Source organism: Lepidochelys olivacea (genome assembly GCF_965140295.1).
Source record: "Lepidochelys olivacea isolate rLepOli2 genome assembly, chromosome: 2".
Classification (NCBI taxonomy): Eukaryota; Metazoa; Chordata; order Testudines; family Cheloniidae; genus Lepidochelys; species Lepidochelys olivacea.
The window spans coordinates 37,576,338-37,603,665 of record NC_140412.1 but is presented as its reverse complement, the minus strand read 5'-3'; the positions used below and the strand labels follow the sequence as shown (position 1 = coordinate 37,603,665).

At 43.4% G+C, this 27,328-nt stretch overlaps 1 protein-coding gene across 2 annotated transcripts in view; it reads right to left on the bottom strand.

The window, feature by feature from the left end:
* The window catches only part of AZIN1 (antizyme inhibitor 1), a 58,851-nt gene extending 31,807 nt beyond the window's left edge, over positions 1-27,044 (bottom strand). Inside the window, exons 1-2 of one of the 2 annotated variants that reach the window (XM_084620438.1) lie at positions 26,747-27,044; positions 19,474-19,611 (exon numbers count right to left, since the gene is read on the bottom strand). The gene's annotated coding sequence lies outside the window, so the exon portion shown is untranslated. The remainder of the gene's footprint in view (positions 1-19,473; positions 19,612-26,746) is intronic. The other variant, XM_084620439.1, reaches the window with a different exon arrangement.
* Between the last annotated feature and the right edge of the window lie 284 nt (positions 27,045-27,328).

The window sequence follows — 27,328 nt, the reverse complement described above, 5'->3', positions numbered from 1 at the left end:
AAAATGGGAAATGACTGCCTAGGAAGGAATACTGCGGAAAGGGATCTGGGGGTCATAGTGGATCACAAGCTAAATATGAGTCAACAGTGTAACGCTGTTGCAAAAAAACCAAACGTCATTCTGGGATATATTAGCAGGAGTATTGTAAACAAAACACAAGAAGTAATTCTTCCGCTCTACTCCACTCTGATTAGGCCTCAACTGGAGCACTGTGTCCACTTCTGGGCGCCACATTTCAGGAAAGATGTGGACAAATTGGAGAAAGTCCAGAGAAGAGCAAGCAAAATGATTAAAGGTCTAGAAAACATGACCTATGAGGGAAGATTGAAAAAATTAGGTTTGTTTAGTCTGGAAAAGAGAAGACTGAGGGGGGACATGATAACAGTTTTCAAGTACATAAAAGGTTGTTATAAGGTGGAGGGAGAAAAACTGTTGTTCTTAACCTCGGAGGATAGGACAAGAAGCAATGGGCTTAAATTGCAGCAAGGGCAGTTTAGGTTGGACATTAGGAAAAACGTCTTAACTATCAGAGCAGTTAAGCACTAGAATAAATTGCCTAGGGAGGTGGTGGAATCTCCATCATTGGGTATTTTAAGAGCAGGCTGGACAAACACTTGTCAGGGATGGTCTAGACAATACTTAGTCCCGCCTTGAGTGTAGGGATCTGGACTAGACGACCTCTCGAGGTCCCTTCCAGGTCCATGATTCCTATGGTATGCCCATATCTTGAATACTGCGTGCAGATGTGGTCGTCCCCATCTTAAAAAAGGTATACTGGAATTGGAAAAGGTTCAGAAAATGGCAACAAAAATTATTAGGGGTATGGAACAGCTTTCATATGGAGGAGAGATTAAGACTGGGAAATTAAGACTGCAGAAGAGATTAAGACTGTTTTCAGCTTGGAAAACAGACAACTAAGGGGGAGGAATATGATTGAAGTCTATAAAATCATGACTGTTGTAGAGAAGTAAATAAGGAAGTGTTATTTACTCATAACACAAGAACTAAGGGTTACCAAATGAAATTAATAGGCAGCAGGTTTAAAACAAACAAAAGGAAGTATTTTTTCATACAACTCACAGTCAACCTGTGGAACTCCTTGCCAGAGGATGTTGTGCAGGCCAAGACTATAACAGTGTTCAAAAAAAGAAAAGGAGTACTTGTGGCACCTTGGAGACTAACCAATTTATTTGAGCATGAGCTTTCGTGAGCTACAGCTCACTTCATCGGATGAAGTGAGCTGTAGCTCACGAAAGCTCATGCTCAAATAAATTGGTTAGTCTCTAAGGTGCCACAAGTACTCCTTTTCTTTTTGCGAATACAGACTAACACGGCTGTTACTCTGAAAAGTGTTCAAAAAAGAACTAGATATGTTCATGGAGGATAGGTCCATCAATGGCTATTAGCCAGGATGGGCAGGGATAGCGTCCTTAGCCTCTGTTCCCAGAAGCTGGGAATGGGTAACAGGGGACGGATCACTTGATGATTACCTATTCTGTTCATTCCCTCTGGGGCACCTGGCATTGGCCACTGTCAGAAGACAGGATCCTGGGCTAGATGGACATTTGGTCTGACCCAGTATGGCCGCTCTTATGGTATTGCAGAGCCTTTGGATCTTTCCGCAAGTGAAAGGAAGAGTTTAAAGGACCTCCTGAAGTCCTTAATTCTGTCAAAGTAGAATGCTAGTGCTCTTCTAAAATCTAGCGTATTCAGAATGGCCTCCTTGTTGTCATAATGTGGTTTTAGGGAAAAAACAGGAAGACAGATCTGCTGATTCATATGGAAAGTCAAGGCAACTTTAGGGAGAAACTTGGGATGCAGACTTAAAGTTACTTTGTCTTTTTAAAAAAGACCATGTATGGTAAGTGTGCTATTAGGGCTGCTATTTCTTCTATGCCCCTAGTTGAGGTGGTGATGGCCATTAGAAATGCAGTCTTCATGTACAGGTGTTGAGAGAGCAAGTTGCCATGGGCTCAAACGGAGGTCTGGTCAAAGCTCTGAGAACTAGGTTACGATCCCAGGTTGGAGCAGGTGGGTCTCACTGCCATGGAGACCAAGTGGGCCACTGAATCAGCTGCATCCGGCGCCATCTGTAGTGCTGTTCTGGCTACTAACTGACCATCTCTGACAATGTCCTGCTCCTTGTGTGTGTCTGGTAAAATGTCCAGAAACACTGAAAGAAAAGGAGTACTAGTGGCACCTTAGAGACTAACAAATTTATTTGCCTCTCACGAAAGCTTATGCTCAAATAAATTTGTTAGTCTCCAAGGTGCCACTAGTACTCCTTTTCTTTTTGCGAATACAGACTAACACAGCTGCTACTCTGAAACCTGTCAGAAACACTGAGTTTCCCATAATTAATACGATAATATTTAGCCATGATAGCTCAGTAGTTTGCGACTCTAAACTGCCATGTTGCCAATAAATATGCCTTCCTCCCAAAGAGATCTAGCTTTTTCTGATCCTCACTGTATGGGGTCTACTTGGTATGCTGTTGCTTGCCTCGTGCATTAACCGCACCCACTATGATGGAGCTGGGTTATGGATGCTGAAACAGGAACTCTGCCTCTTTGGGAGGGATGTAGTATTTTTGTCAGCTCTTGTAGGTTAGTGCAATGGAGATTAGTGTTCACCAGATGACTTTGGCAGGAACTAGAATTGCTTCATTAATTGGGAGGGCAATTTTGGATGAGGAGGTGGTGTGCTGAATATCTACCAGCTTGTGATGTGTATCTGGCACCTACTGTAGAGGAATCTGCAGCTCATCCGCCACCCTCTTAGTAAGGTCTTGGAAGTTCATGAAATCATGAGCTAATGATGGGGGGGAGGCACATCACAGCCTCATCTGTTGAGGACTAGGAGAAGTAGCTTCCCCTTCGAGCCCTCCTCCTCTGGTTCAGGGGTTCTGGACAGTGACACTGTAGGAGACCATCTGGCAGACTCTCTCTGAGACACTAGTCACCTGCAGAGTATGGGATCTGTACATCGCTCAAGGATCCCAATACGGCCATGCGTTGGGGAAAGGACATAGGTGGTGGGAGGGCCCAAGGGGGCCCAAACCAAGAACACAGGTCAGCTCAATGAAACTGAAGAGGATCCTTGAATTGTGACGGGAGGCCAGGGAAATTATATCCTCCTGGTCACTGTCTGACTCTTTACTGGGTAAGGATGGTGCTGACTGTGGTAATGGTGGTACACAGCCCAGTGCTGAGGGAGATTCCAGGCAGCGGGATGTGCTCAGTACCAGGGACTAGTAACAAGTAATGGGGATTGTTGTTCCTCCCCAACTGTCAGGTCTCTAGGGTACCGGAACTCTTGTGGTACCGTTGGCTCACTCAGAACCACAGAGGAGTGTCCACAGTATGTTGTCAGTACCAATTGTTTGGAAGGTGCATAGCGCTCCCTAGACCAAAGGTTTTCTCAGTGCTGCTCCTTTAGAGGCAATATGGTTTTTTTTTTTTTTTGGTCCTTAGAGGGGGGTAATGCTGCCTCAGAGACTCTAGGTGGTGTGGCAGAGCTCACAGCAGAGGCACCCTGATGTTTTTGGATACTGTGCTTTGGAGCCACTGGTACCGGGGTGGTTGATCACACTAGGGAACCCTGCTGGCTGGCCAACTCAGTTTGCAGATTTGGAGCCCTTTTTTTCCCCACAAACCTTTTGGGGGGAATCTGCTGTTTCCCCCCCCACACAATTCTACCGCCTCTGAAGTTGAAAGCTCCAGAGATGATCCATGGTCAGCACCAGAGCCCTCTGGAGGGTGAAGTGCCTTCTCCATAAGGAGGAGTTCTAACTTCAGCACCTGGTTCTTGCAAGACCACAACTTTAGCTGATGGCAGAGGGAGCACTTCTGAGCGATATAGGACTCTCCCAGTCACCAGACACAGTGAGAGTGTCCGTTACAGGAATCAACTCCTTGCAGGAGAGGCACCTCTTGCAGCCAAGGATAGGAGAGGGGAAACGATCCTACTCTCGCATCGAGGAATGCAGAAGAAAGTTGTCTCCCCGCACCTTCCTTTTAAAGTGGAAGAACTTAGAGAGGGTCTTCTAAATACCCAAAGGGAGGGTGGGTAGGGAGAGAAATAGTCCCGGAGAGGGAAACAAGCTAAAGTTCTTTTTCCTCCCCCCCCCCCTTTTTTTTTTTAAATCCCAAGGGAGTAAAAAAGGAAACACTAACTATTAAGAACAAAATCAACTACTACTTATGCCAACACAGATAAGAAAGGGATAACTGTTCACTGAGGCCAAAGACAGTCAAGAAGGAAGGGGGGGGGGGTGTCATCTAGGCAGCGCTAGGTAACCTTGAGGCAGACCATGAGGGAGGCAGGGCGCATGTGGGGGCTGAACTGACACTGCAACCTAAAATCTCCGATAAGAGGAGCAGGGGTGCAGATATACCTATAATGGAGCACCCACAGGGACACTACTTGAAAAAGAAGCTGCATGTTTAAACAACTGATGAAGTTGAGCACAAATAAGAGAAAGAGGGCTTTTATTCATTCTCAGGTTATTACATTAATTGCTCAAATTACCCATAGTTCTTCTAAATTAGTGTCTAATACTACAAAATGGGCTAGTTTAAAAAAAATGCAGGCCAGGTTTTATAAGACACTATGTATTTTTTTCTTTCAATTAAGAACATCTGATATGCTGAAGGTTATAGTGTATCATCTCAGCTTTAAGTTATGCTTGAGTAAGACCACTGAATTCTGAAAATGAAAACCAATTACTGTAAAGTCAGGAGGCAAAAAATAAAGGGACTTTGAGGAATGAACAGTTAACATTTTATATACAATAGGCATTTAAAGTGTATTTAAAGAAAAAATTAAATCACTGAACAGCAAATCCATCTCCCCTCCTTCACAGGTGCAGAGGCTCCCCAGGCAGCAGAACAGATGTAGATTTGTTTGGAAAAGGGGCAAGTTTCCAGGAGCTGCTCACTACTTATTTTGCATCTGGCTTTGCAGCAGCTCCTACACAGCAGACAGTCAAGTGGATTCTCTGCTGCACTGATCCTTCTGTGGATGACTGTTAGCGAGAACACAGCTTCAACTATTGGGTTTCAGTAGCCGCGGAAGAACAGATCTGTCCAACACTCAAGCTGGCTCTTCATTTTAGGATTTATCCCTTAATTAGCTTTTAGGGAAAAAAAGCTCAGAGATTTTGTCAAGAGTTATTGTTCATGTGTGTTTTCTAAAGCTCTCAGTCTTGGTCCAACTCTGCTCTCATTGAAGTCAACCATTGGGAGAGCAGAGTTAGGCTAACTGCTTCATACTTTGACAATACAGGCTGGGATTTTTAAATTTAATCAAGCTGGTGGCGCTGTTTAGTAGTACAAACTAAGCTCAGTGGAGAGATTTCTTCAAATCCCCTTCTCCTCCCCCCCCCCCACCAACACAATTAGATGGAATCAAAGATGACAAGATAGCTGGGAGAGAGGGAGGATGGCAAAAATGACAAACAGAAGGAGGAAACAGGGGTTTAGCTCTTAATTTTAATCTTTTTCTGCACCTCACTCTGAACAACTTGGGCAGAAACCACCATTCCAAACTATGAAGTGAAAGTTTTGCTTGGAATGTTGAATTACCATAAAAGTCACATAAATGTAATGTGTTGGCAGTAACAATACCCTCTTTACCCCACAAGTGTCACTCTTCAGACAATAAGAAAAGGAGTACTTGTGGCACCTTAGAAACTAACCAATTTATTTGAGCATAAGCTTTCGTGAGCTTGGTTAGTCTCTAAGGTGCCACAAGTACTCCTTTTCTTTTTGCGAATACAGACTAACACGGCTGTTGCTTTGAAACTCTTCAGCCAATATCGTTTAAGGCTACCATCAACTGAGCACTATAAAAAAAGACAGCCACATAGCCATGTAATTGCTACCTTTGATGTAGGTGTTAAATGATGAAGAGCCTGGGATGTAAGAGAGTGGATCTCTAGATTAAAAACTTTCAATTATTGATACATTAAAAATTTATCTTAATGTAAAATACTTAAATACTGCTGTTAAAGTACAAATATCCGAAAGCCAAAAAAAGTTAAAATTCAGTTTTACTTTGAAAAGCAATTCAAACCAAATATCTGTTTATTGTATCTGAGTGTCCATAAAAACTGTAAACTAAGACATTTGTTATTTATTTAAACTGACAGCACTGGATACGCAGCCTATGCTCTGAAACAAGTTAAGGTGGTTTCCTTCTTTGATATATATCACCTGAAAGCTAGCTAGAAAATAGAAATCACTTCCCACCAACCCCCCCACCCAAACCCATGGGGTTGGTTTTTTGTCTGTTTGTGGGTTTTGGTGGGTTTTTTTTTGGGGGGGGGGGGGGTGTCAGATCTTGAACCAAAACGAAATGGTCAAAAAATGCAAAAAAAATTCACAGGAAGATGTTTCAAGAAAAAGAATCCATTTGGGGAGAACTAAACTGGAATTTTTCAGCTTCCTAACAAATGAAATTGCAAAGCGCTTACAGCCAGGCTGCCAAAGACGCAGAGAGCCGGGGCATAGAGCCTCCCCTCTAGCTCCAGGGCTAGAGAGGCAAAGGTCAGTCTCTGCCACAGCTGTGAGAGGGGGGAGTCTGAGAGACCAAGTCAGGGTGCTCAGCCTTGGCACCTGTTCTGGAAACCTTTTATCAATTTCACTCACAGAATAGATGAACCCCTGTGCTATGACAGTCATTAATATAAACAGGATGATACACATGCACTTGGAGTTGTGCAGACAGATGGATTCAGCTCTGCAGATTCAGAGAGCTTTGGATGAAGCGGAAATACAGCTAAAAGAGGAGGACGACGACTAAATCAAGCAGTTACTTCTGCACAGCATTTATACAGAGCAGCTTTATTTGGTGGAGTGCTGTTTCTAGTTTCAGCCAACTCACTTGGTGGGATGAAATACTGATGCAGAACTCAGATGACCAGCAGTGGCTGCAGAACTTCACAGTGAGAAAGGCCACTTTCCTAAAGATCTGTACAGAGCTTGCTTCAGAGCTGCGAGAGCAGCAGAACACCAATATTAAGAGCTCCCCTCACTGTGAAGAAGCATGTGGCCATCACCTTCTGGAAGCTCACCACCCCTGATTGCTAACAGGTCAGTAGTTAACCAGTTTGATGTTGGCAGATCAACTGTTGGGGCTATTCTGATCAGGTTTCCAATGCTGTGAGGGTGCTGCTGTGCTATATAATGAATCTTGGCAAGGCACAGGAGTTTGATGACTTTTCATGGATGGAGCTCCTGAATTGCATATGGGCTATAAATGGGATCCACCTGCCTATTTTTTGCCCCTCCCACACTGAAACAAAGACTATCAACAGGAAGAGGCATTTCTCCATGCTGCTGCAAGACATGGTTGGTCACCATGGAAGATCCATCAATATTCATGTGCAGTGGGTTGGAGGTCCATAATGCCAGGATATTTAGAAATTCAGGCCTCCTTGCAGGAATAGGCAATGTAATATTTGCTCCACAACCACTACAGACATTCACGGAGTTATGGCTCCTCCTGTCATTCCGGGAGACCAAGCTTATCCTCTACTTCTGTGGCTCAAAGCCTTTTGCTGTACACTTGGCTAAGAAAAAGGAGCAGTTTGATTTTGGCAGTAGGAGGTACAGAATGCCAATGGAGTGTGAGTCTGGAAGGAAAGATAGGTGGGTGGTGCCTTATGAAGAGGCTGGAAGTTTATCATTAAGTGCCTCATCATAAGCACCTGCTATATTTTGTACATCTGTAAGAACAAAGGAGAGCCTGGAGGATGGGTGGGAGCAGGCTGTGGAGAGACTTTTGAACCAGGCAGAAAGGGTGCTGCTGAACATGCCCCAAGTGGCCAAGGAAACAAGGTGAGGCATGCACTATGCTCCTACTTCAAGGCCAGAAGCTGTTAGGGGTGATAAGTCACCGTAACCAAGAAACAAACCAAGGTGTGTTTCATTTTATTAAGAGGTGACAGGGAGGAATATTATGCCATTTATGGACTGTGCTGTACCTCACTAAGATTTTTCAGCCAAGCTGTACCAAAACGAAGGTACTAAATTAACAAAGCCATCACTCCGACATTGCTTCTTTAATGAAACCAAAAACAATTAACCAAGACTATAGTACAAACTTAAGATGAATAGACTTGAGGCACAGCCAACCTAAGGTGTGCTCAAACACTCCTGTAGGTAATTCACTTGATATGGAAGAAAAGCGTGCAAATGTCCTGTAAGTGAAAGGGTAGGTCCAGTAAGGTGTTCTGTATTTTGCAGGACCACTGGAAGGTTAGGATGCAATGTTTGACCTCTCTAAGAAAAAGGACTCTAGCAGCTGTTCGTCTCTATATCATATCCCATTGCAGGACTATATGCTCCATTTTGATCTTTGGACAATCCTCCAGAAGCCACCCCTCTGCCTTCAGGGCACTCTGGTGGGAGCTCTCTCTCTCTAAATCTAAAGCAAAAAAGCACAAGTAATTATTGCACACCTAATCTCCACCTCTAAAAATGTTTCTTTCCCCACAATCTGGAAATGGCATTCCCTTCTCTTCCCCCTCGGAAGTGCCCTTTGACTTTTCCAAGTTATTGCTACATAGAAAGGGCCTTCTGTGCAAAAGCTGGTATTGGGGTGGCTGCAGGGCTGTAAGATGGGTATGAGAGGCTATAGGCTTTCAGGTGGGTAGGGGACAGATTAGTAATTGCACATGCAGACTCCTCGGTTGGAGGAGGTTACTCAGAGGATCTTATTCAAAAAGGCAATAGGGCAAACTCTGAATGGATGTAGAACTGCTAATTGCCAAGACAGCACCACCTTCCCACTCCCAAACTGGTACAAGAGAAGGGGGGGGGGGAACACCACATTAGCTCGATATGCAGTCCCAAGAAATCTGCTTTACTTTGGCATGTTCACGAGTACTATTTTTGGCTTCAGTTCTTACGGCACTTACAAATCAGCCGCACAGATACAAAATTTATAGAATTCTGCAAGAATTGTTCTAAAGCCAAATGCCTTATAGAGCCTTCAAGTCTCTATACAGCCTCTGCAGACCGGTTTGGGTAATTTATTTAATGAAATCTCAGAGTGCATTATGACTCTGTGAACCAATCTACATTTTCTCTCAGTCTGCCACTACAACAAACATACTTACCTTTCAATGTGTGTCTTACCCCCAGGGTGCCAACATCTTGAGAGGGGAAGGTTTGTGGGGGAGGAAGGAGGATACCAAGAGAAAGCAGCTTGGCAAAGGGGATTGGGCACCCATATTGGATCATATTAAAGAAGTTCTGTATTAAAATCACAAATGAGTTTGATTCCCCATAGTTTAAATTCCAGGGTATTACTAATTAAGAGGTCTCTTGGTTTTTGGTACTGTTTCTCTCCCTCTGTGTGAAACTTGCAAGCTGCTAATTGCGTTAGCACATTTTAAGACAGAGTCTGTTCTCAAAGCAATTCTTTGCAACAACTACTCACACAGAGAGAGACTCAAAGCAATACTCTAACAACAGAAATAGCACCCAGAGACTCTCCGCCCTTTTGTTGTATTCATCTCGCTTTGTTAACAATTGTGATTAAAATAGAGATAGAGGATGTATGCTTGGTGTGGATAATAACTGAATGATCAGCTGAACTGAATGATCAGCCTGAGGTGCCAGCCTAACAATCTAGTGTCCATTGGCTGAAGAAGGCGTCAAGTGGAAACAACCAGAGGACCCCCGGAGGGCAGACTGGAATCCACCCAACAGCCTCAAGAATGGGAGAACCACAGAACAAGATAACATCTGGCAGCATGGAGCTGTCAGGAATGTGCCATCTGCTGATTGATTCAGCAACAGCATGATGAAGCAATTCCCATAGCCTGGCATAGGAAGAAATTCCTATAAAATGGACTCTAGAAAGAGAGAACTTTGGGGTCTGATTCTGCAAACCAACTTCCAGGAGCATCAGATGTGCATCTGACAAGGCCCTGTTCCCTCATGTCCAGGCCACCTGGCCAGTGGGCAAACATGAGCAACTCATGCTGGTAACTATGATAACCTGGCAGAATGTGTGTGTGTGAGAGAATGAATAAATATGAAATTGAATGGAATGTTATAGCTATAACTGCTTACTAGGATTCTTTCTGTATTCACAATAAATGTGGTATTTTGCCTTTTCCCCTTTAATAAGATCCTGCTGGTTTTTATTTTATTGGTATAACATTTTGGAGGAGAATTACGAAAGGGGGAATATTGGTAAAAAACCTCAGTTGTTGTAAATATTGGTGTGCACAGCGCCAGCCCTACTGAGCTAGGCATTTTTATTAGGTTAACCAGACCTGCTGGCCTCCAGGAAGGTAGCAGGGGAAAGTGTATAAATTAAGCTAAGATTACAGAATCCAATTCCTATTGTTCACTGAAGTATCAGGGGCAACAAGAAGGCCTAAGGGCCAGGCAGTGCTGCTCGCTGGAACAAGGAGCAGCAGGATCAGAGAATCTAGGCTGTGTCACTTGATGACCTGTGCCAGGTATGACGAGGAAATTTGATAAGTTACTATTTCAGAATCTAGGCTGTGTTACTCACTAAGTAATACCAGGAGTGACAAAGATTGAAATACCTGTGTTAAGACATTTAAAAGAAAACTAGGTAAGCCAGTACCAGAGGGAGGAATGGAGTGAGAAGGAACTCCAACCTCACCCTTTGTTTAAAAAAATTACCTTTTAAACAAATCCTTCAAAAATTTGAGCACAGTCCTTGGACTAAACAAGCCCTAGCTGATGTCTGCACTATTTCGGACCTAGAGGATAGATTGGCTCAGTATATCCTCATATACAAACCTTCTAGTGCTGCCAAAAGAGATGCAGCAGCAATTTGGCTGTTGTGGGAAGCATGTAAGGATTCTTACCTCCGCTTGTCTTCATGTATAGAGGAAAAGGCACAAACGGAAAAGGGAGCAGACAATTGGAAGGTGCTGGCTACAAATACCCAAAGTCAGCTGAAAATAGTGAGAGGCACTCCAGGAATGCAAAGAGAAAGATTCCTGGCAGACCAAGCTAAAGCCTCTGAGAAAATTGAAAGAATCATGTGCTCCAAGGTATGGTAAAGAAATTAACCTTGAAGCAGGGCAGAGCACCTGCAAATCATAGTCATCGTGAATCACTAATTAAGAATCTGAGACAAAAATTGGGCTTTGCCTCTAAACAGGTAGCAGCCATTACAGCAGGTGAAGGGGGAGAAGGTCCTATGTACAGCACCTCCAAGCATAATTACAAAGAGAAAAGAGTGAAAAAGTTACCTCTGCAGAGGCTGGAGGGAATTAAGCAGCTAAACTTTGTGAAAATGTTAAAAAGAAAAAAGTGTTAGAGGAAAATAATTCTTGGTTTCTTTTGAGGATGAAGGAAGTTCGGAAAGGGAGAAGAGAAGACAAACTAAAAAATAAACCCTTTCCCACATGAAGACTGGTGGTGCTAGATTTCCTCTTACAGAGAAAGGTAAAAATTTAGGCACAAGGTATTTCAGTTTTAAAGAACTTAAAATCCTTTCAGCTTCCCTCAAGTTTGCCAGGTCATCTTGCTACAGGAGTCGTGTCACAGGAGGCAGCAAACAGACCTGAAAACATGAGTTTGAGGGAGGGTGTACGGATTATTTTTTCCTTCTTCTTGATAGGAGCTTAGGAGGGAAGGCTGTGACAGCTACAGAAGCAGCAGAGGTAGTGATTTAAAGATGAATGGATGTGGAAGCTGCAGAGAGAATACCTGAAAGATGCTTTGTATGTATGAAGTAGCACCTGACTGATCTGATGGAAGAGAAGATCCAAGGTTTGGAGCTGCAGATAGAAACTATGGTTGAGGTTCTATGGGAATTTGAGCGGATAGTGGAGGAAGGAGAGATGAGGCTGAAGACTTGCAGATGCATACTGGATCAGAGAACTGTGAGGATAGACTGCTGGATGAGAAGGGTGGCCAGTGGAAGCACAGCACTACAAGGAAGAGGAAGAGACTGGCTAGCAAAGGAGAAACAGAGCCGAGAAAAGGTTTGCAGAGTTGGAAAATGAAGGGGAGAGGCAGACAGTAACAGAAGATTAGAGAGCAAGGAAGAATAGCAGAGCAAGTCCTACAAGAAGTAGGGAAGAGACAATGAGATACAGAGTTCAGCGTCCCAGGAGACCAGATGATTACTCAGAAGATTGCAAGTGAGAACAGAGGACAAGACAACTTGCAGCCGGAAAGAAAAGGAGGAAGTCCAGAGAACCACACCAACACCAGTAAGAGGCAGATCTGTTTGGGGATTCCTTACTAAGAACAGACACTCCAGTCACTAGAGTGGATCTGGAGACTAGAAGGGTGTGCTCTCTGCCAAGGGCTAAGATATGCGATGTGGACTGAGGCTGAAGGAGGTGCTAGTGGGAGCAGGAAAGAATCCACTGATTGTCCTTCACATGGGAAGGAATGATAGAGCAAGATTCTTGTTGGGACACATCAAAGGAGACTATGCCAGGCTGGGGAAAATGCTTAAAGAAACAGAGGCTCAGGTGACAGTCATTGGGATTCTACATGTTGCTAGAGGAGGTCAGAAAGGGAGAGACAAGGTTATGAAGATCAACAGTGGCTCAGGCAATGGTGCTAAAAGGAGGGATTTTGGTCTTCAACCACAGAGGCATTCATGGACAGAAGACTGTTCGCATGGGAAGCACTCCACCAGAGTAGGGCAGGAAATAGACTTCTGGGATGGAGGTTGACAACCGAGCTTTAAACCAGGAATTCAGAAGAGATAATTGGAGATGGTCATGTAATCACTACACCTGATTAAAATACTGAGTGAGGAAAATCAAGTAAAAAACACAGCAATTTAGAAAGAAAGAGGATAGGAGAATGGACAACAAAATAAAAAGATAGTGCCAGTACCAATGACAGTAACAGGCAGGTAGGCGATACTGGCAGTAAAACTACTACTAAATCAGGTTAGAAATCTGGGTTATGCCAAACAAACAATTAAGATATCTGTACACCAATGCAAGGAGCCTGGGTAACAAAATGGAGGAGCTAGAACTACTGATGAGGAAGTTATTATATGGATAATGGAAACCATGGTGGAATAATAGTCATGACTGGATTACAGGTATGAAGTATATGTACAGTTAAGGAAAGACAGAAAAAAGTAAAGGTGGTGGCGTGGCATGGATTAACGATGAGGTGGATTATACATAAGTGATGGAACAGATAAAAAACAAAATCTGTTCAGGTCCAAGTCACTTTGGGGAAGAAAGACGACTCCGCTAACACTTGGTTTGCTACAGACTCCAGGATCTGATCTGGATATGGACAGAGACCTAATATTTTTCACCGATATTCCTGGATGTGATAGCGGACATTTTTTTTCTACCAAATAGTCACTGAACTAAGAAAAGGTGATGCCATTTTAAATTTAGTAAGCAGCAAGGACCTCATAGAAGAGATGGTTGTAGAGGACAACCTTGGTTTGAGTGATTCATGAGTTAATTCAGTTTAAACAAAAAGGAAGGATAAACAGGTGTGCAACTAGGGCCCTTGACAAAAAAAACAATGAAGGCAATTAGTTAGGGAAGTGGACTGAACTGAAGAAATCAAGGATTTGAATGTGGAAGAGCCTTCGAATTACTTAAGCAAAGTTGAAGATAGTATCTGGAGCCTGCATCCCAAGCAAGGGGAAAAATTCATAAGGCAGGGTTGCAGACCAAACTGGATGAACAAGCACCAGATTATTGAGAAAGCAAAAAGCCTACAGAATGGAAAAAGGGATGGATCAGCAAGGAAAGCTACCTCTTGGAGATCAGAAAGTGTAGAGAAAAAAAGTGAGAACTGCCAAAAGTCAAGCAAAGTTGGACTTTGCAAAAAGTATTAAAGCCAGTAGTAAAAGGTTATTTTAGCCATATAAAGAAAACAATGAAAAAAGTAGGACCAGTAAGCACTGAGGGATGGGGTGGAGATTAAAAGTAATGTAGGTATGGTCAACCACTTAAATATTTTGCCTCTGTTTTTAAGAATAATAATGAGGCACCTGGGGACAGTGGCAGAGTGGTTAATGGGAATGAGGATACAGATGTAGAAATTACCACAGATAGAAGCCAAACTGAAACAGTTCAATGGGACAAAATTGGGCAGGCCAGATAATCTCCATCCAATGCTATTAGAAGAAGTGGCACATGAAATTGCAAGCCTAATAGCAAGGATTTTAAATGAATCCATAAACTTGTACCCTATGACTGGAAGAACTGCAAATACAATGCCTACATTTAAGAAAGGGAAAAAAGTGATCTGGGAAACTGCATACAGTTGGAGTTAAATAGGCCTGTAAGGTCTTAGAACAATTTTTGAAAGAGTAATTAAAGACAGAAACAAATATTAATTGGGATGAAATACAACATGGTTTAAAAAGGTAAATCATGCCAGACAAAATTCTCTTTAAAATAAGATTTTCTAGACAAAGGAAATGCAGTAGATCTAATCTATCTAGATTTCAGTAAAGGATTAGATACAGTTCCACCTGGGAAATTAGTTATATTGAAGAAGACTGAGATTAACACAAGAATCAAAAGGTGGCTAGGGAACTGGTTAAACGGGAGACTACAATGGATCATGCGGAAAAGTGAAATGTCAAGCTGGAGGGAGGTTACTAGTGGAGTTCCTCAAGGAACTGTTTTGGGACTAATCCTATAACATTTTAATTAATGTCCTTGCAACAAATAGTGGGAGTGCACGAATAAAATTTGCGGATGCCACAGTTGGGAGGTATTGCCAACATAGAGGAAAACTGGAATATCATACAGGATGATTTGGATAATCTTGAAAACTGGAGTAATAGAAAAGGGGTGATATTTAATAGTGCAAAGTCATGCACTTATGGCTAACAACAAGAATTTTTGCTATAAGATGGGGACATATCAGTCAGAAGAGACAGGAGGACGAGGAGAATCACAGTATCGGTCAGTCACAGGATGACTACGAGCCATCAATGTGATGTAGCTGTGAAAAAAACTAATACGCTCCTAGAATGCATTAGGAGAGGTATTTCCAGAGGAGTCAGGAAAGTGTTATTATACAAGGCACTGATGAGACCTAATCTGAAATACTGTGTGCAAATCTGGTCTCCCATGTTTAAGGAAGATTAATTCAAACTGGAACAGGTACAGAAAAGGACTACTAGGATGACCACAGGAATGAAGAATCTACTTCATAATAGGAGACTTAGGCTAAACAAGCTATGTCCCTTAACAAAATGAAGGCTGAGAAGAGATGATTGCTTTCTATAAATACATCAGAGGGATAAACATCAGCAAGGGAGAAGAGTTATTTAAGTTAAGGCTCAATGTTGACACAAGAACAGATAGATATAAACTGGCCATCAACAAGTTTAGGATTGAAATTAGACCAAGATTTCCAATGAGCAGAGGACTGCAGTTCCAGAACAGCTTTCCAAGAGGAGCAGTGGGGGCAAAAAACCTAACTTATTTCAATACTAAGATTGCTAAGTTTATGAAGGGAATGGTAAGATGAAGCTGCCCCACAATGGCACTTGGCCCATCCAAGACTGCTAGTAGCAAATATCTCCACTGGCCGGAGATGGGACATTAGATGGCAACAGCTCTGAATAACAAGAGAGAATTCTTTCCTAAGTATCTGGCTGGGGGGTCTCATACACATGCTCAGGATCTTATGATCACCATATTCAGGGACAGGAAGGAATCCCCCACATCCCTAGTCACACTAGCAGAGACCTGGGGGTTGGGTATGTGTCTGATGGGGGTGGGGGGGTTTCCTTCCTCTGCAGCATGGGGCACAGGTCACTTGCTGGTTTGAACTAGATTAAATAGTGGATTTTCTGTAACTTGAAGTCTTTAAATCAAGATGTGACAAACTGGAGTGGATGGGTGAGGTTCTGTGGCGTGTGATGTGCAGGTCAGGTTAGATAATCATGACGGTCACTTCTGGTCTATAGGAATACACCACTCTGGGATATCACCAATATCAAAAATCAGAGCTTAATAGAAACCACTGGTCCCACTGGTTTATGGAAACTTATGAAAGTCTGTGATCCGCCCCTCCTTACAACATCTACTGACAAAGTTACTCCCTGACTGCCCTTTCGTCAGTAGTCTAATCAGTGGGAACACTGAGCTGATGTGTTTATGTTTAGCTCAGCTCGTTTTCTGGTTTTGCAGTTGAACTGTAGCTCTACAACTGGGTATGTGAGGAGTGGAGCCGAAAATAATGTTACTACTGATCAGTTCTTATGGACCGTACATATAGTAAAACTTATACTCACCTAATAAATCATAAGTGAATACATCCATTAGGCATCATTATACGAGAAAAAAGTTGACCGCAAGAACTTAAAGGAATAAACTCGTTAAGCGGCTTCAGCTCTGCTCACTAGGCAAAACTATAAACAGGATTTAAAGTTAATATCTGCACAGGGACTTCTGAACAGTAACTGAAGAATCCAAGACTTTCAAATATGCAAAGCTTAGGATAAATCAATTGTTTATGTTTTGCCCAAGTTTCTTCCATAGTTCTTTGGCCACTAAATTTACTGAAGATTGTGAGGTGCTTGGATACTACAGTAATGGGTACATGAGATATATATGTACATGAGATAGACCTTTTAAATTTAACCAAGTGCACTCAGTTATTATGCATTACTACAACATGTGTTATTTAGCCTAAGTAGTATCCATTGAAAGCCTTTAGTCTAGGGTTAAAAATGCAATTCTAAGGTTGCTTTTTTAAAAGATTACAAAAATGGCTTGGATGAAAGCTGCAGTCTGAGTGGGAGAAGAGACTTCAAACATGTAATTTTCTCCCAATGAATTCACATCAGGACTACAAAGTTTCTTCAACAAGATTGCTGTAATAGCCAAGCACTTTTAAAACTTATTCAATTTAAATCTTAAATTTTCATCTGAATAATCTTTAATTTTAAATTATCTTATAAAAAAGTGGATGATGGGATTAGAGAAGGCAAGAGCTGTAAAATTCAGACAGCTCTGAACCACTACTTCTTTCACCTGACAGAGATGGGTCTGGCTAAAAGTTAAATGGCTTCCCCACTGCCTACTACTTCCCCTTCATCTCTCCATTCAGTGGGATCTGGCAGCAAACAAAGCAGATTTTCTAAAGTAGATCAAACCACATTTGCAAGCCCAGATATGCTGATCAGCAGGAGCAGGGCTTGAAAGAGCAAGGCAGAGCTAAGCAAGAGAATGGGATCATAGTAGTTTAAAAGGAAAACAGCTCAAGCAGTTCCTCCTTTGCCACCATCAGCTGGAAGAGAAGGAAGAAAAATGGGAGGGAAGCAGGTTTAATGGGAATATAAACACATCCTCAGACATAAGCAGATTTTTATGAGTGTCTGTATGAAACAGATTAATAATTATGCTTAAACGCTTAATTGACTTTTTCCTCAATAAACCATTTTATAAGTGGAACAAACTCCCTAGGTGCACATTAATCAGCTAATTTAAGCACATCTTGGCTGTGTTTGAGGGACTGCTGTGCTTCAGCACACCCAATATGTGCGTGTATTGGCTGATTAACAGTTGTGTGCTGTGGCTTTATACATCACTAGAAAATTAAGATTTAATCTCCTTAAACTCATATCACACTATTTGAGGAGTAACAGTTCCTACCACAAAACAGAAAACCAGAATGTCTTAAGACATCGTTACAAACAATATATCCAGCTCTACGATAAACCAATTTTCACTATTTCCTATGGCATGTCTGCTAATTCACCAGTAAAAAAAGAAAATGAATTAGGAGGCTTTAACATTAGAACATTGTCTAGTAGCTTTTGTAACTAATCAACTTAGAGATTTGTATCTAGCCAGTTTTCAAAACGAATTTAAAATTGTTTTCGATTGTACACTACACCCGCCTCTCTGACAATTCTTCTGATTCTGCAATGACATTTTCCTATCATTTTAAATGTATTTCCTTTATCCCCTATTTCTGTGAAAGACCCATCTGTCAAGGAGAACTGACCATGTAAAAAGTGCAGTGAAACTCAAAGTGGGAAAAAGGAAAAAAACCTGAAAAAGAAACATCTATTACAGTAATCATAGGTGTTATTTGCAAAACAGCAAGCAAGAGATTTTCAGGCAGTTTTCAATTTGAGAAACATTCTCTCAGAAGGTAAGCATAAAAGTAAGCATATTTAGATTAATTCAAAACAATTTTCTCATAAGCTTGAAGAAAAATAACCCCGACAAAACGAAGCTACAAGTCATGATCAGCCAAGTTGTTCCCCAACCTCTCCCACCAAAGTGTTTTCTAATATAGGATTCCATCTGTATTAGATACCTTATAAATACCAGTCACTTTGGCATCTCATTTAACTCTGAAGGGTCATTTCAAAAGCACATGAGTGTTCCTGGAAATCTCACCCCGAAGTTTTTAAGTAAGAGTTATACAGCAATTAGCAAATAAACCGACACAGCATATTACTTTGAGCCAAACTGAGAAAAAAGGTACCATGTATAGAGTATCAAGCCATCTTAACTTTTAGGGTTACACTTAAACAGTAAGACTTATGATAGCCATCTTAAGCAATTGTTTTACAATATTATACAAAAGGAGACTACACAAGTGCAAAATACGGAGCAAGATCTTGCAAGTTAAAAGAGGCCATTGGAAAAAAAACCAAATTGATTCAAAAATGACTGGCATGAGTTCTGGATTTCCAAGAAATTAGGTTTTTCAACTTTAAGAAAATTACAATAACTAATACCTGAACATTTAGTCACTAATACACTTAAGTCATCAGAAGTGCAAGTCTTATGGTATTGGAAGATCTGGTATGGATATTCGTTATCAGAGAGCAAAGTCGTTGCTTTCTTTCGTAGCCTGCCACTGTAATTTTAAGTCTGTTTATAATTTGTACATAATGTCAGTCCAGCACAGAATTCAAGATTCTACTCTAATTGAACTATAACTATTTGTGGAAGTAGCAAGGTAATTAGCAAATAATGCAGACAGGCTTTTGGGGAGGCTCACCCTTCTAGAGCAGTATTCATACTGACTGTTTACAAGAGCAGATTTAACTATTTAGATATAAAACATTAAAAACATATAGTGCTGTGCCAAACATGATTCAATAGTCTAAATAGCTATGATCTCCAACTTAGCACAATGGAACTACAATTGTCAAACAGATTAGAAATAAATATAGCATTTTATTTCAAAAATTTCTGTAGCCTGTAGCTGTGATTCAGGAAAGCATTTCAGCATCTGACTTCAATGGGACTTAAACACATGCTTAAGCACCCTTCCTGAATAGGGAGAGACTTCAGCACAAATTTAAGTGCATTCCTGATTTGTAGCCCAAGATTCCACACATTTCCCCACCTATTAAGAACTCTTGTAACGAAGTAAATTAAATATTTATCAAGATGTCTGGATCTATAAAAGAGAATAGATGTGTCCTACACATTTCTTTAAGTTGTTTCCTTGCTTGCGTAGCCATAAAAAAAAAAAACAGACTTACATGGACAAGTTAGGAGATGGAACCCTACTATCATCAGCTAGGTTCCCAAGGTGGCTCGGCGTTGAAGTCGAACTGTTCTCTATAAAGCACTTCTCCTAGGCCTTCTGGATAGTTGTAAACCTGATCAGAGAGTTTGCCCTGTAGGAAAAATACATAGATAAATAAAATTTATAACTTAGGAGTAAACACCACTTTACCTTCAAATATGCAACTTCTGTTCTTAACTGCACTTTTAATATGGACTGCTGTCTCCTTTTATAGTAATTTACAACAACTTACAAAGCCTGTTTTTCAAAGGTGAGTGCACACACAAATGAGCATAAGCAAGACAAACTGTCAACAGTGACATGTTTAACTATCAATAGATGTTATCCACCTTATGGCCTCTTGATATTTATGCCCTCCTAGAACCTCCTCCCCTTATTGTCTCAGATAGCAACTATGAAAATTCAGGACAGCAGGTGCCTATATAGGAGCACAGAAGGTCAAAGCTATGTGCAACGATTGAAAATGGGACTACAGGCAGTGGATACAAGGACAAAATATAACAACCCGCGGGTGAGGGAGACAGTGGGAAGTACACAGGAGAATTAAGCTTGAGTATGGAGTGACATCAGGGGGTATGGGACTGTAATTGTCATCAGGTGGTACACATGGAATTTAATAGTCATCTTTGAGGGGATTAACAGAGTCAGAAGTGGTGCAAAGAGCACGACTGTTCTGATGGCCCACCAATGATGAACTACAGGTTTGTTAGAACAGATCCTCTTTGAAGAACTTCCCATAGTTCATGGGCCTGCAGTCCCTCTCTCAAGGACCACATTTAATTAATCCAAGTCAAGATGCTGCATGCACCACGAGTCCCCTCAGAGTCAAAAACGTATTTCCCCAATTCCTACCCAGCTCTAATTAGCCCCCACCCCCAAGTGGGTACATATCTTCTAGGACCTCCTACAGTGCTCCTACTTCCTCCCCACCCACCCCCTTAACAGAGAATGGTTGGGAATGTATTCTAGGGGAAAAGTCAGGGGCCTTGAGCTATGGGGAGGCCAGAGTCTGTGCATCAAGAAACTGGCAGTTCAATGGGCCCTTAAGGGCCAAGCTATTAAATACAGATGCAAAAGTCAAACTAAAGTCTTGTCTACAGAGGGACAGCAAAGAAAATTAATTCAAATTAATTAAAAGGTGTGAATTCAAAGTGGCATAGTTAAATTGCATTAAATCACTACATGAAAACATTCATTCTGAATTAAAGTGGCCTTAATTTGGTTTATTTCAATTCACTCTGGAAGTTAATTTAATCCTGTTTAGTTCCAAAGTGAACTGAAATAAACCAAACTAAGGCCACTTCCATTCTGAGTAACAGCGTCCACACAGGAATTTAATGCAGTTTTTCTAATACACTTCAAATTCACACCTCTAATTTTCTTAGCTGTCCCTATGTAGACAGCCCCTTAGGTGTTAAAATATGAGGTTTATACACCTGAGTTCAATTACAATAGTCATTTCAAAAAGTACCATAATAGGTCACAGTGGAGTTTAAACCAACCCTGCTTACACAAACTGAATTCTTCACAGGTACAAACTCAGTGTCTGTCACATTTTAAAATAATTGAAATAACCAGTGTAAGCAAACTGGTCATCTTGAAACCTGGGACATGCTGAGATTAAAAAGTGTGTGATAATCCATGGTATAAAAAACAGAATACTACCAATATTTAATAAAAGTAAATCTACATTAAACTTAAAAATCTGAATACATATGGGCTATCAAAAATGACCGATAGCAATCTAAACTAGTCTGTTACAGATCCTTTATCACATCTTTATCTTTTCAGCCATAGCAGTTGCTTATGTATGTATTGGCAAGGATAAGTGAGCAAACACAGGAGAATTAGGCTAGTTCACATTCCATAATTTGCGCTCCAAACGTATCCTCTTTCTCTCCATCCCAACAAAGGCATAATAGCAGTGCTGTAGTGGAATCTCATTAATAAAATGTCATTTTTACAATACAAAACTATAGAACATTTACTAATACAGTTATGACTATTAAAACTGAACTACACTTGTTAAAAATGAATTGGGATTCTTTACTTCTAGCTGACGAAGTTACTTTTCATGTTCAGTTAATTTTAATTTTTCCACTGGAATTCTTTAAATTAAAGCTAAGCCAATAACATATTGGCATAAGAAATATGTTTTAAAATCAAGTGTTAATATCACAAAAGCAAAATGTTTAAATATCTACACTATTTTTGGATGCTGTTCAAAAAATGAACATCTGTATGCGGCTTTCAAACTGAGAGCACTTTTACAGCAAGCTAAGTCTCTTAAAAACAGGTGTTGCAAGCAGAAAAGATTACCTTTACTAGAGTACATAAAAGGCCACACTACAAGCAAATATGATCTGCACTACAGTCAAAATAAATTTTGCCACATGCCGCAAGGAGAGAGAGAGAGCACGCGCGAGCACGAGAGCAAGTTTCCTTGGAGTTGGAATAAAAATTGACAATTTTCCCTAGTGATAACTTCGTTGTGTTGTGTTTTAGAGGAATGCACTGGAATTTTAAACATACTTAGCATTTGAAGTCCTAAACTCAGGATTTCCCCCCACACTCTCCCCTTATTAGTGATCTCTACTAATGTATAGAAAGTACAATTCACTTCTCATGCATGAATATTTAACTCTCAAATATCCATAAAGGATAGAACAGCATTAATGAAGTCTGACTTTTGAAAAAAGAACAGGAGTACTTGTGGCACCTTAGAGACTAACCAATTTATTTGAGCATAAACTTTCGTGAGCTATAGCTCACTTCATCAGATGCATTCAGTGGAAAATACAGTGGGGAGAATTATATACATAGAGAACATGAAACAATGGGTGTTACCATTGTTACACACTGTAAGGAGAGTACTCACTTAAGGTGAGCTATTACCAGCGCGGGGGGGGCGGGCGACACGGGGGACCGACGGACCTTTTGTAGTGATAATCAAGGTGGGCCATTTCCAGCAGTTGACAAGAAAGTCTGAGGAAAGAATTTTATTCTAAGAGGTAAAGAATTTAACTAATGAAAACGTTCAGTTTCCAGATCAAAACAGGACAGTGCTAAAATGTAAAGTACTACATGCTAACATTTCACACAGGGTTGCCACATGTCCCTAATTCATCTGGGCAGCACAGATTTTAAAGGAATTGCCTCATGTCCAAACTGAAATGCTTGATTTTTCCCTATTTTGACTGAAAGTCTCAAAGGTGGCAATAAAAATTGTTCTTTACCAAGAGAAGTTTTCAGATGAGGATTTTTTTTAAACTAAATGCCTAGTAGCTGTACTTTGCCTTACAACACTTATAAAATCATTCATTGTCCATACCATTTTACAAACAGGAAAAACTCAAGGCACTAAACTCAAATATCCAGGGCCCAAACGCCTACAATCCAGAATCGCATGACTCACAGGTTTACAATGGTTGGCACACTTAGAGGCAGCATGAAGTGCATGGGTCATGGAAACTGAACTATCCCAATATGGTCCCTAGCTCCCTTCAAGATCACTGTTGAGGCATGCGGGTAGGACAGTATGTGTGAGAAGCTTGCCTTCCCTGCCGCCCTGCAGATCACAATGGCTTCTGTTGCCAGAGTATCCATCTGACCCCTTTCACCAGCACTAAATCTATAATTACTTTTAAACTGAAGCTTATGGTTTATGTAAATTAGCTCATTACATTATTTTCATTAAGTGTTTATGTGACTAAATGTCCCTAATTCCCCCCCCCCAAGAAGGTGAGACTCCTAATTCCCCTCTATTGTAAGAATGGTACAATTTATTACACAGAATATTCACATCAGCATCAAGCCCACAAAGGAAAATACTTGAGACTCAAAACTAGACAAGGTACACAGTCCCCTTTCAATTTTACAGCATAGGCTGGGGCAGCCAGAGGTACAGCTCACTGTAGCTCAGTTTCTCTAACACAGAAGGATTTCCCCTACCCCTCCCCCCCAGAGAAATATTTACATTACTATGTTACTACCAAACCCTATCCTAGCCTCAGAAGCAGCCACAATCCCCTCCTCCCCACAGACTTGGAATTCAGTGCTGCCTGTCTGCCACCTGGCTAGGGAATAGAGAGAGAAGGCAGGCAGAAGAGCGTGCCTGCTGGAGCTGCTTTGGAGAGAATTACTGTTCAGCGTATATGAGGCAGAGCAGGGAGGGGGCATCCACTCTTGCACTCACTGCAGTCAGACACATGGGGTGGGGGGATGCAGTGTCGCAAGCAGCCGCGACGGCAACGGCAGCAGCATTGTTCGCATGGTGACAGGAAGGAAAGAACCAGACTGGACCAGTCCAGACTGGAACAAACCCCTCCTCCCCTTCCACCACCATTATTCAGGCTGAAATGCTGTTGTCTTTCACATTCACCAAGGGAAGAACAGCAAGCAAGTGCATTATCTCTAAAGCTGGCAACCCTCACAAACTCGGTGAGGAAGAAGAATTGGGGCAACACTTCAGCTCACTCACACATAAGCATGAGTGTAAAAGAACAAGTTCTGAGTAGGGGCCCAGAGAAAGGAAAGCCAGAGCTAATCCATTTTGTAATTGTTATACAGCCGCTTCCCACAGTGACTGACACAATGCAGCTGTATTCCACTGGGGCTACCCAAACAAGCTATGCTGAGCCACCAGAGACTGCTGTAGACAGGGTCTGAATTGCAGCAAGCAGAGAATTGCAGTAACAGTACTTTTGCTCCTGTGTACTGTCACTTCTTGGTTGTGCAGGATGTTGCATAGCAGAAGATACATACCAAAAAGGACTGAAAGAGATTTAGTCTTGCTTTCCTCTGATACCCACAATTTGGATCCACCCTTATTGCAGTTACACATTTGTTTTGACTCCAAGCTTACATTTTATATGGATGGCATCGTGCTAAGTGTGAGAACATGAGTCTTCCAAACCCTATCACCTCATACACATGTGCATACACACTTGAAAACATACTACAGTCCCCACCTTGTTGCGTCTATATGGATGTATAAAAAGCCCTACAGTTCCCTCACAAGCTCCCCTTTGTATACTCACCCCCCCCCCCCAATTCACAACAATATACCTGGCTCTTCTTTCTCCTAGCACCCCCTTCCAATGAAGCAGGTGTTGGGACCATGACACAAACATACCCAGCTGACACCACTCTGAGAATACACTGACAGCCAGACCCGCTTTGTACACATTCTACCAGAAGCTGAGTAGTGACTCAATCCTCCTTCATACACTTTCCACAGGCCACCACTGTGACTGAGGAGGACATAAATAATCAGACCAAAAGGACTCCCAAGGCAGCCAAAACAGTGAAAATGGGCTTAATTGAGACAATTCCAAAAGAACTGGTGGGCAGCAGCAACCCAGTTACTGTTAGCCTGACAGACTGGTGGTGGGGAGGGGAGAATATTTGTGTGTGTGTCCGTCCTTGAGGCAAAAAGGGAAGGAGAGATTGTGTCTGAGGTTGAGGGTGTTTGCTAAGCAGGATAGAGGGGGTACAGAAGAGCATTCCTTACCCATTGGCATATCAGCATTAAGTTAATGTGCCCAAGACATTAAGACCCCTGGGAGAGGGCTACAGTAAGCCACTTGTGCAGTATCCTCAACCCCTACACCTCCCACTGCTGCCACATGAGCTTCACACATGCCCCTGTCATGAACCCCAGTAACAAAGGCAGAGCATGAAGATATCATTGGGGTTACCACCTGCCAGCACCCACAACATGGCTCAAGTGGTGGGGATAAGAAAAGAGGTGTGTGACACCACAACAGAACCCGGATGGATAGTCACAGTCACACAACATGGCCTCTGAGAAGCGAGAGGAGTCTCTGCCATGCTACGAACCCCTCTTCTGCTCCCTTGCCCTCCTCCCCTGTCTAGTCAGGCCTTCTTTACTGATCAAAACATCTAGTTACAAACCTATTTCCCTACACCCCCCAAAATGGCATTCTGAGTGTCAGTTTACTAGAGAGAAAGAGAATCAGCAAAGATCCATATGGGAGGGAAACAACACTACCCCTTGTCAGAGCTGCCCTGACTCAGAAGTGATGATGAAACAGCTCCTGCTACAAGGACTATTCCTGGGGGAGAGGGGTCTCCTTTCACTGTTATTAAGTAGCCAAGTCAAGAGACTCCCCTCTCCTCCCCCAGCCCCAAAAAAAGGGCATCGAGCAATGCAGAAGCAGCTGGAGGAGGAGTCTGCTATTACTGCTAACTGACCCACTTCAGACTGAGACACATCACACATAGCCACCCAACCCCCTCCACAGGAATCCGCCATGTTGGAGCAGCTGCTGAGCCCCCCCTTACATAGGCACATTTGGGTCTGTGGCTCGTCTCGTCTCCTCTCCTCCCCCCAGTGAACGGATACATCAGCCACGGCACAGCAGCCCCCAGATCCCCGCTCTCTCTCTCACACACACACACGGGTGTCCGCCATGTTTGAGGAGCAGCTGCTGAGCACCCTCCACACACACATTCCGTTGTTAAATGTGCAACAGCACCTCACTTCTGCCCCGCTCAGTGAGGACACGCCAGCCCCGCATTAAGCGGCAGAGATCCGCAGCATTGCGTACTAGAGGAGGGCGCAAATCTGTGACTCGTCCTCTTCTTCCCAGCGACCGCTGCTGGAAAGGGGGGTGCTGCCCGCGGCTCCCCCAGCCCGCCACGGCTGCCAAGGACCTGCAGCTCACGCCTCCCACAGCCGCTGCTCGGGGCAGGGGTGGCCGAAGGTCTGCAGATCCCTCCCGAGGATGGAAGCGGTGCTTGGATCCCCCGCCCTCTCGTCATGTGGGGAAGGGGACAAACATCCTCCGCTCTTTCCGGGGGGCCGGAGCCTGCCAAGCCCTAGGAACTTGCCCTCCCCCAGCCGGGAGGTCTGGGGCCAAAAGCCCGCAGAGCCCAGCTGTGCCCGTACCTCCCGCCAACAAGCCCCAGGCTTGGGAGGGCGTCTGCTTCGCAGCTGCCAGCGTTGGAGGCGTGGGGGGGGGTCTCTGCCTCGCCCCAGCCCCCGGGATTTGGGGCCTTCGCTTCCACCCCACCCCCCTCTCCGGCCATACTGAAAAGGGATGTGCCAGCATTTGGGGGGGTCTCCCCCCGCCTCCTCCACCGGCCCCTGCGCAGCAATACGCAGTGCCGGAGGGCAGGGGGTCGGCCTGCCCCCACCCCACGCCCAGTGTCCCCGGGGGTGGGGGGTCTCCCTCCGCCCTGCCCCCAGCCCGGGTACTCACGTGGGACAACGGCCCGAAAGATTTGGTAAATCGTCTTCGCTTTTTAGGCGGAATTTTTAAAGAGGGATGTGGGAACCTACAGCAGAAATACAGGCGGCGGCAGCGGCGCCCTCCAGGGCCATAGGCTGCGGGGGCGGCCGGCAGGGGGAGCGCAGGGCAGCGCTGGGACGGCGGGGCACGGGCGCGGAGAGACGGGCAGGCCGGGAGCGCGAGGGGAGCGAGCCGGGCAGAGCGGGGTGGTGGTGGTGGCGGGCGGCCAGGCAGGGACACGCGCAACGACGCCGAGCAGGCAGGAAAGAAGAGAAGGGGGCGCCGCAGCCCGGCACTTATAGGAGGAGCGGGGGGCGGTGCCACGCGTCACAAGCATGGGGGAGAGGGCGGTGCCTGCAGAAAGCAAAGCCGGTAACCCGCCGCCTCCCGCCTCCGCTACCCAGGGCGCAGCGCACCACCCTGGACAGGCCTGGGGCGCATGCGCCGGCAGGGAGCCGCCCCCTGCCCTTTGCTCCTCAGCTGCCGGCTGGGCGAGGCAGCGGGAGCTCCCAGCCCGCAGGTGGGAAACGTGACGTAATCCAGCCCCGGAGC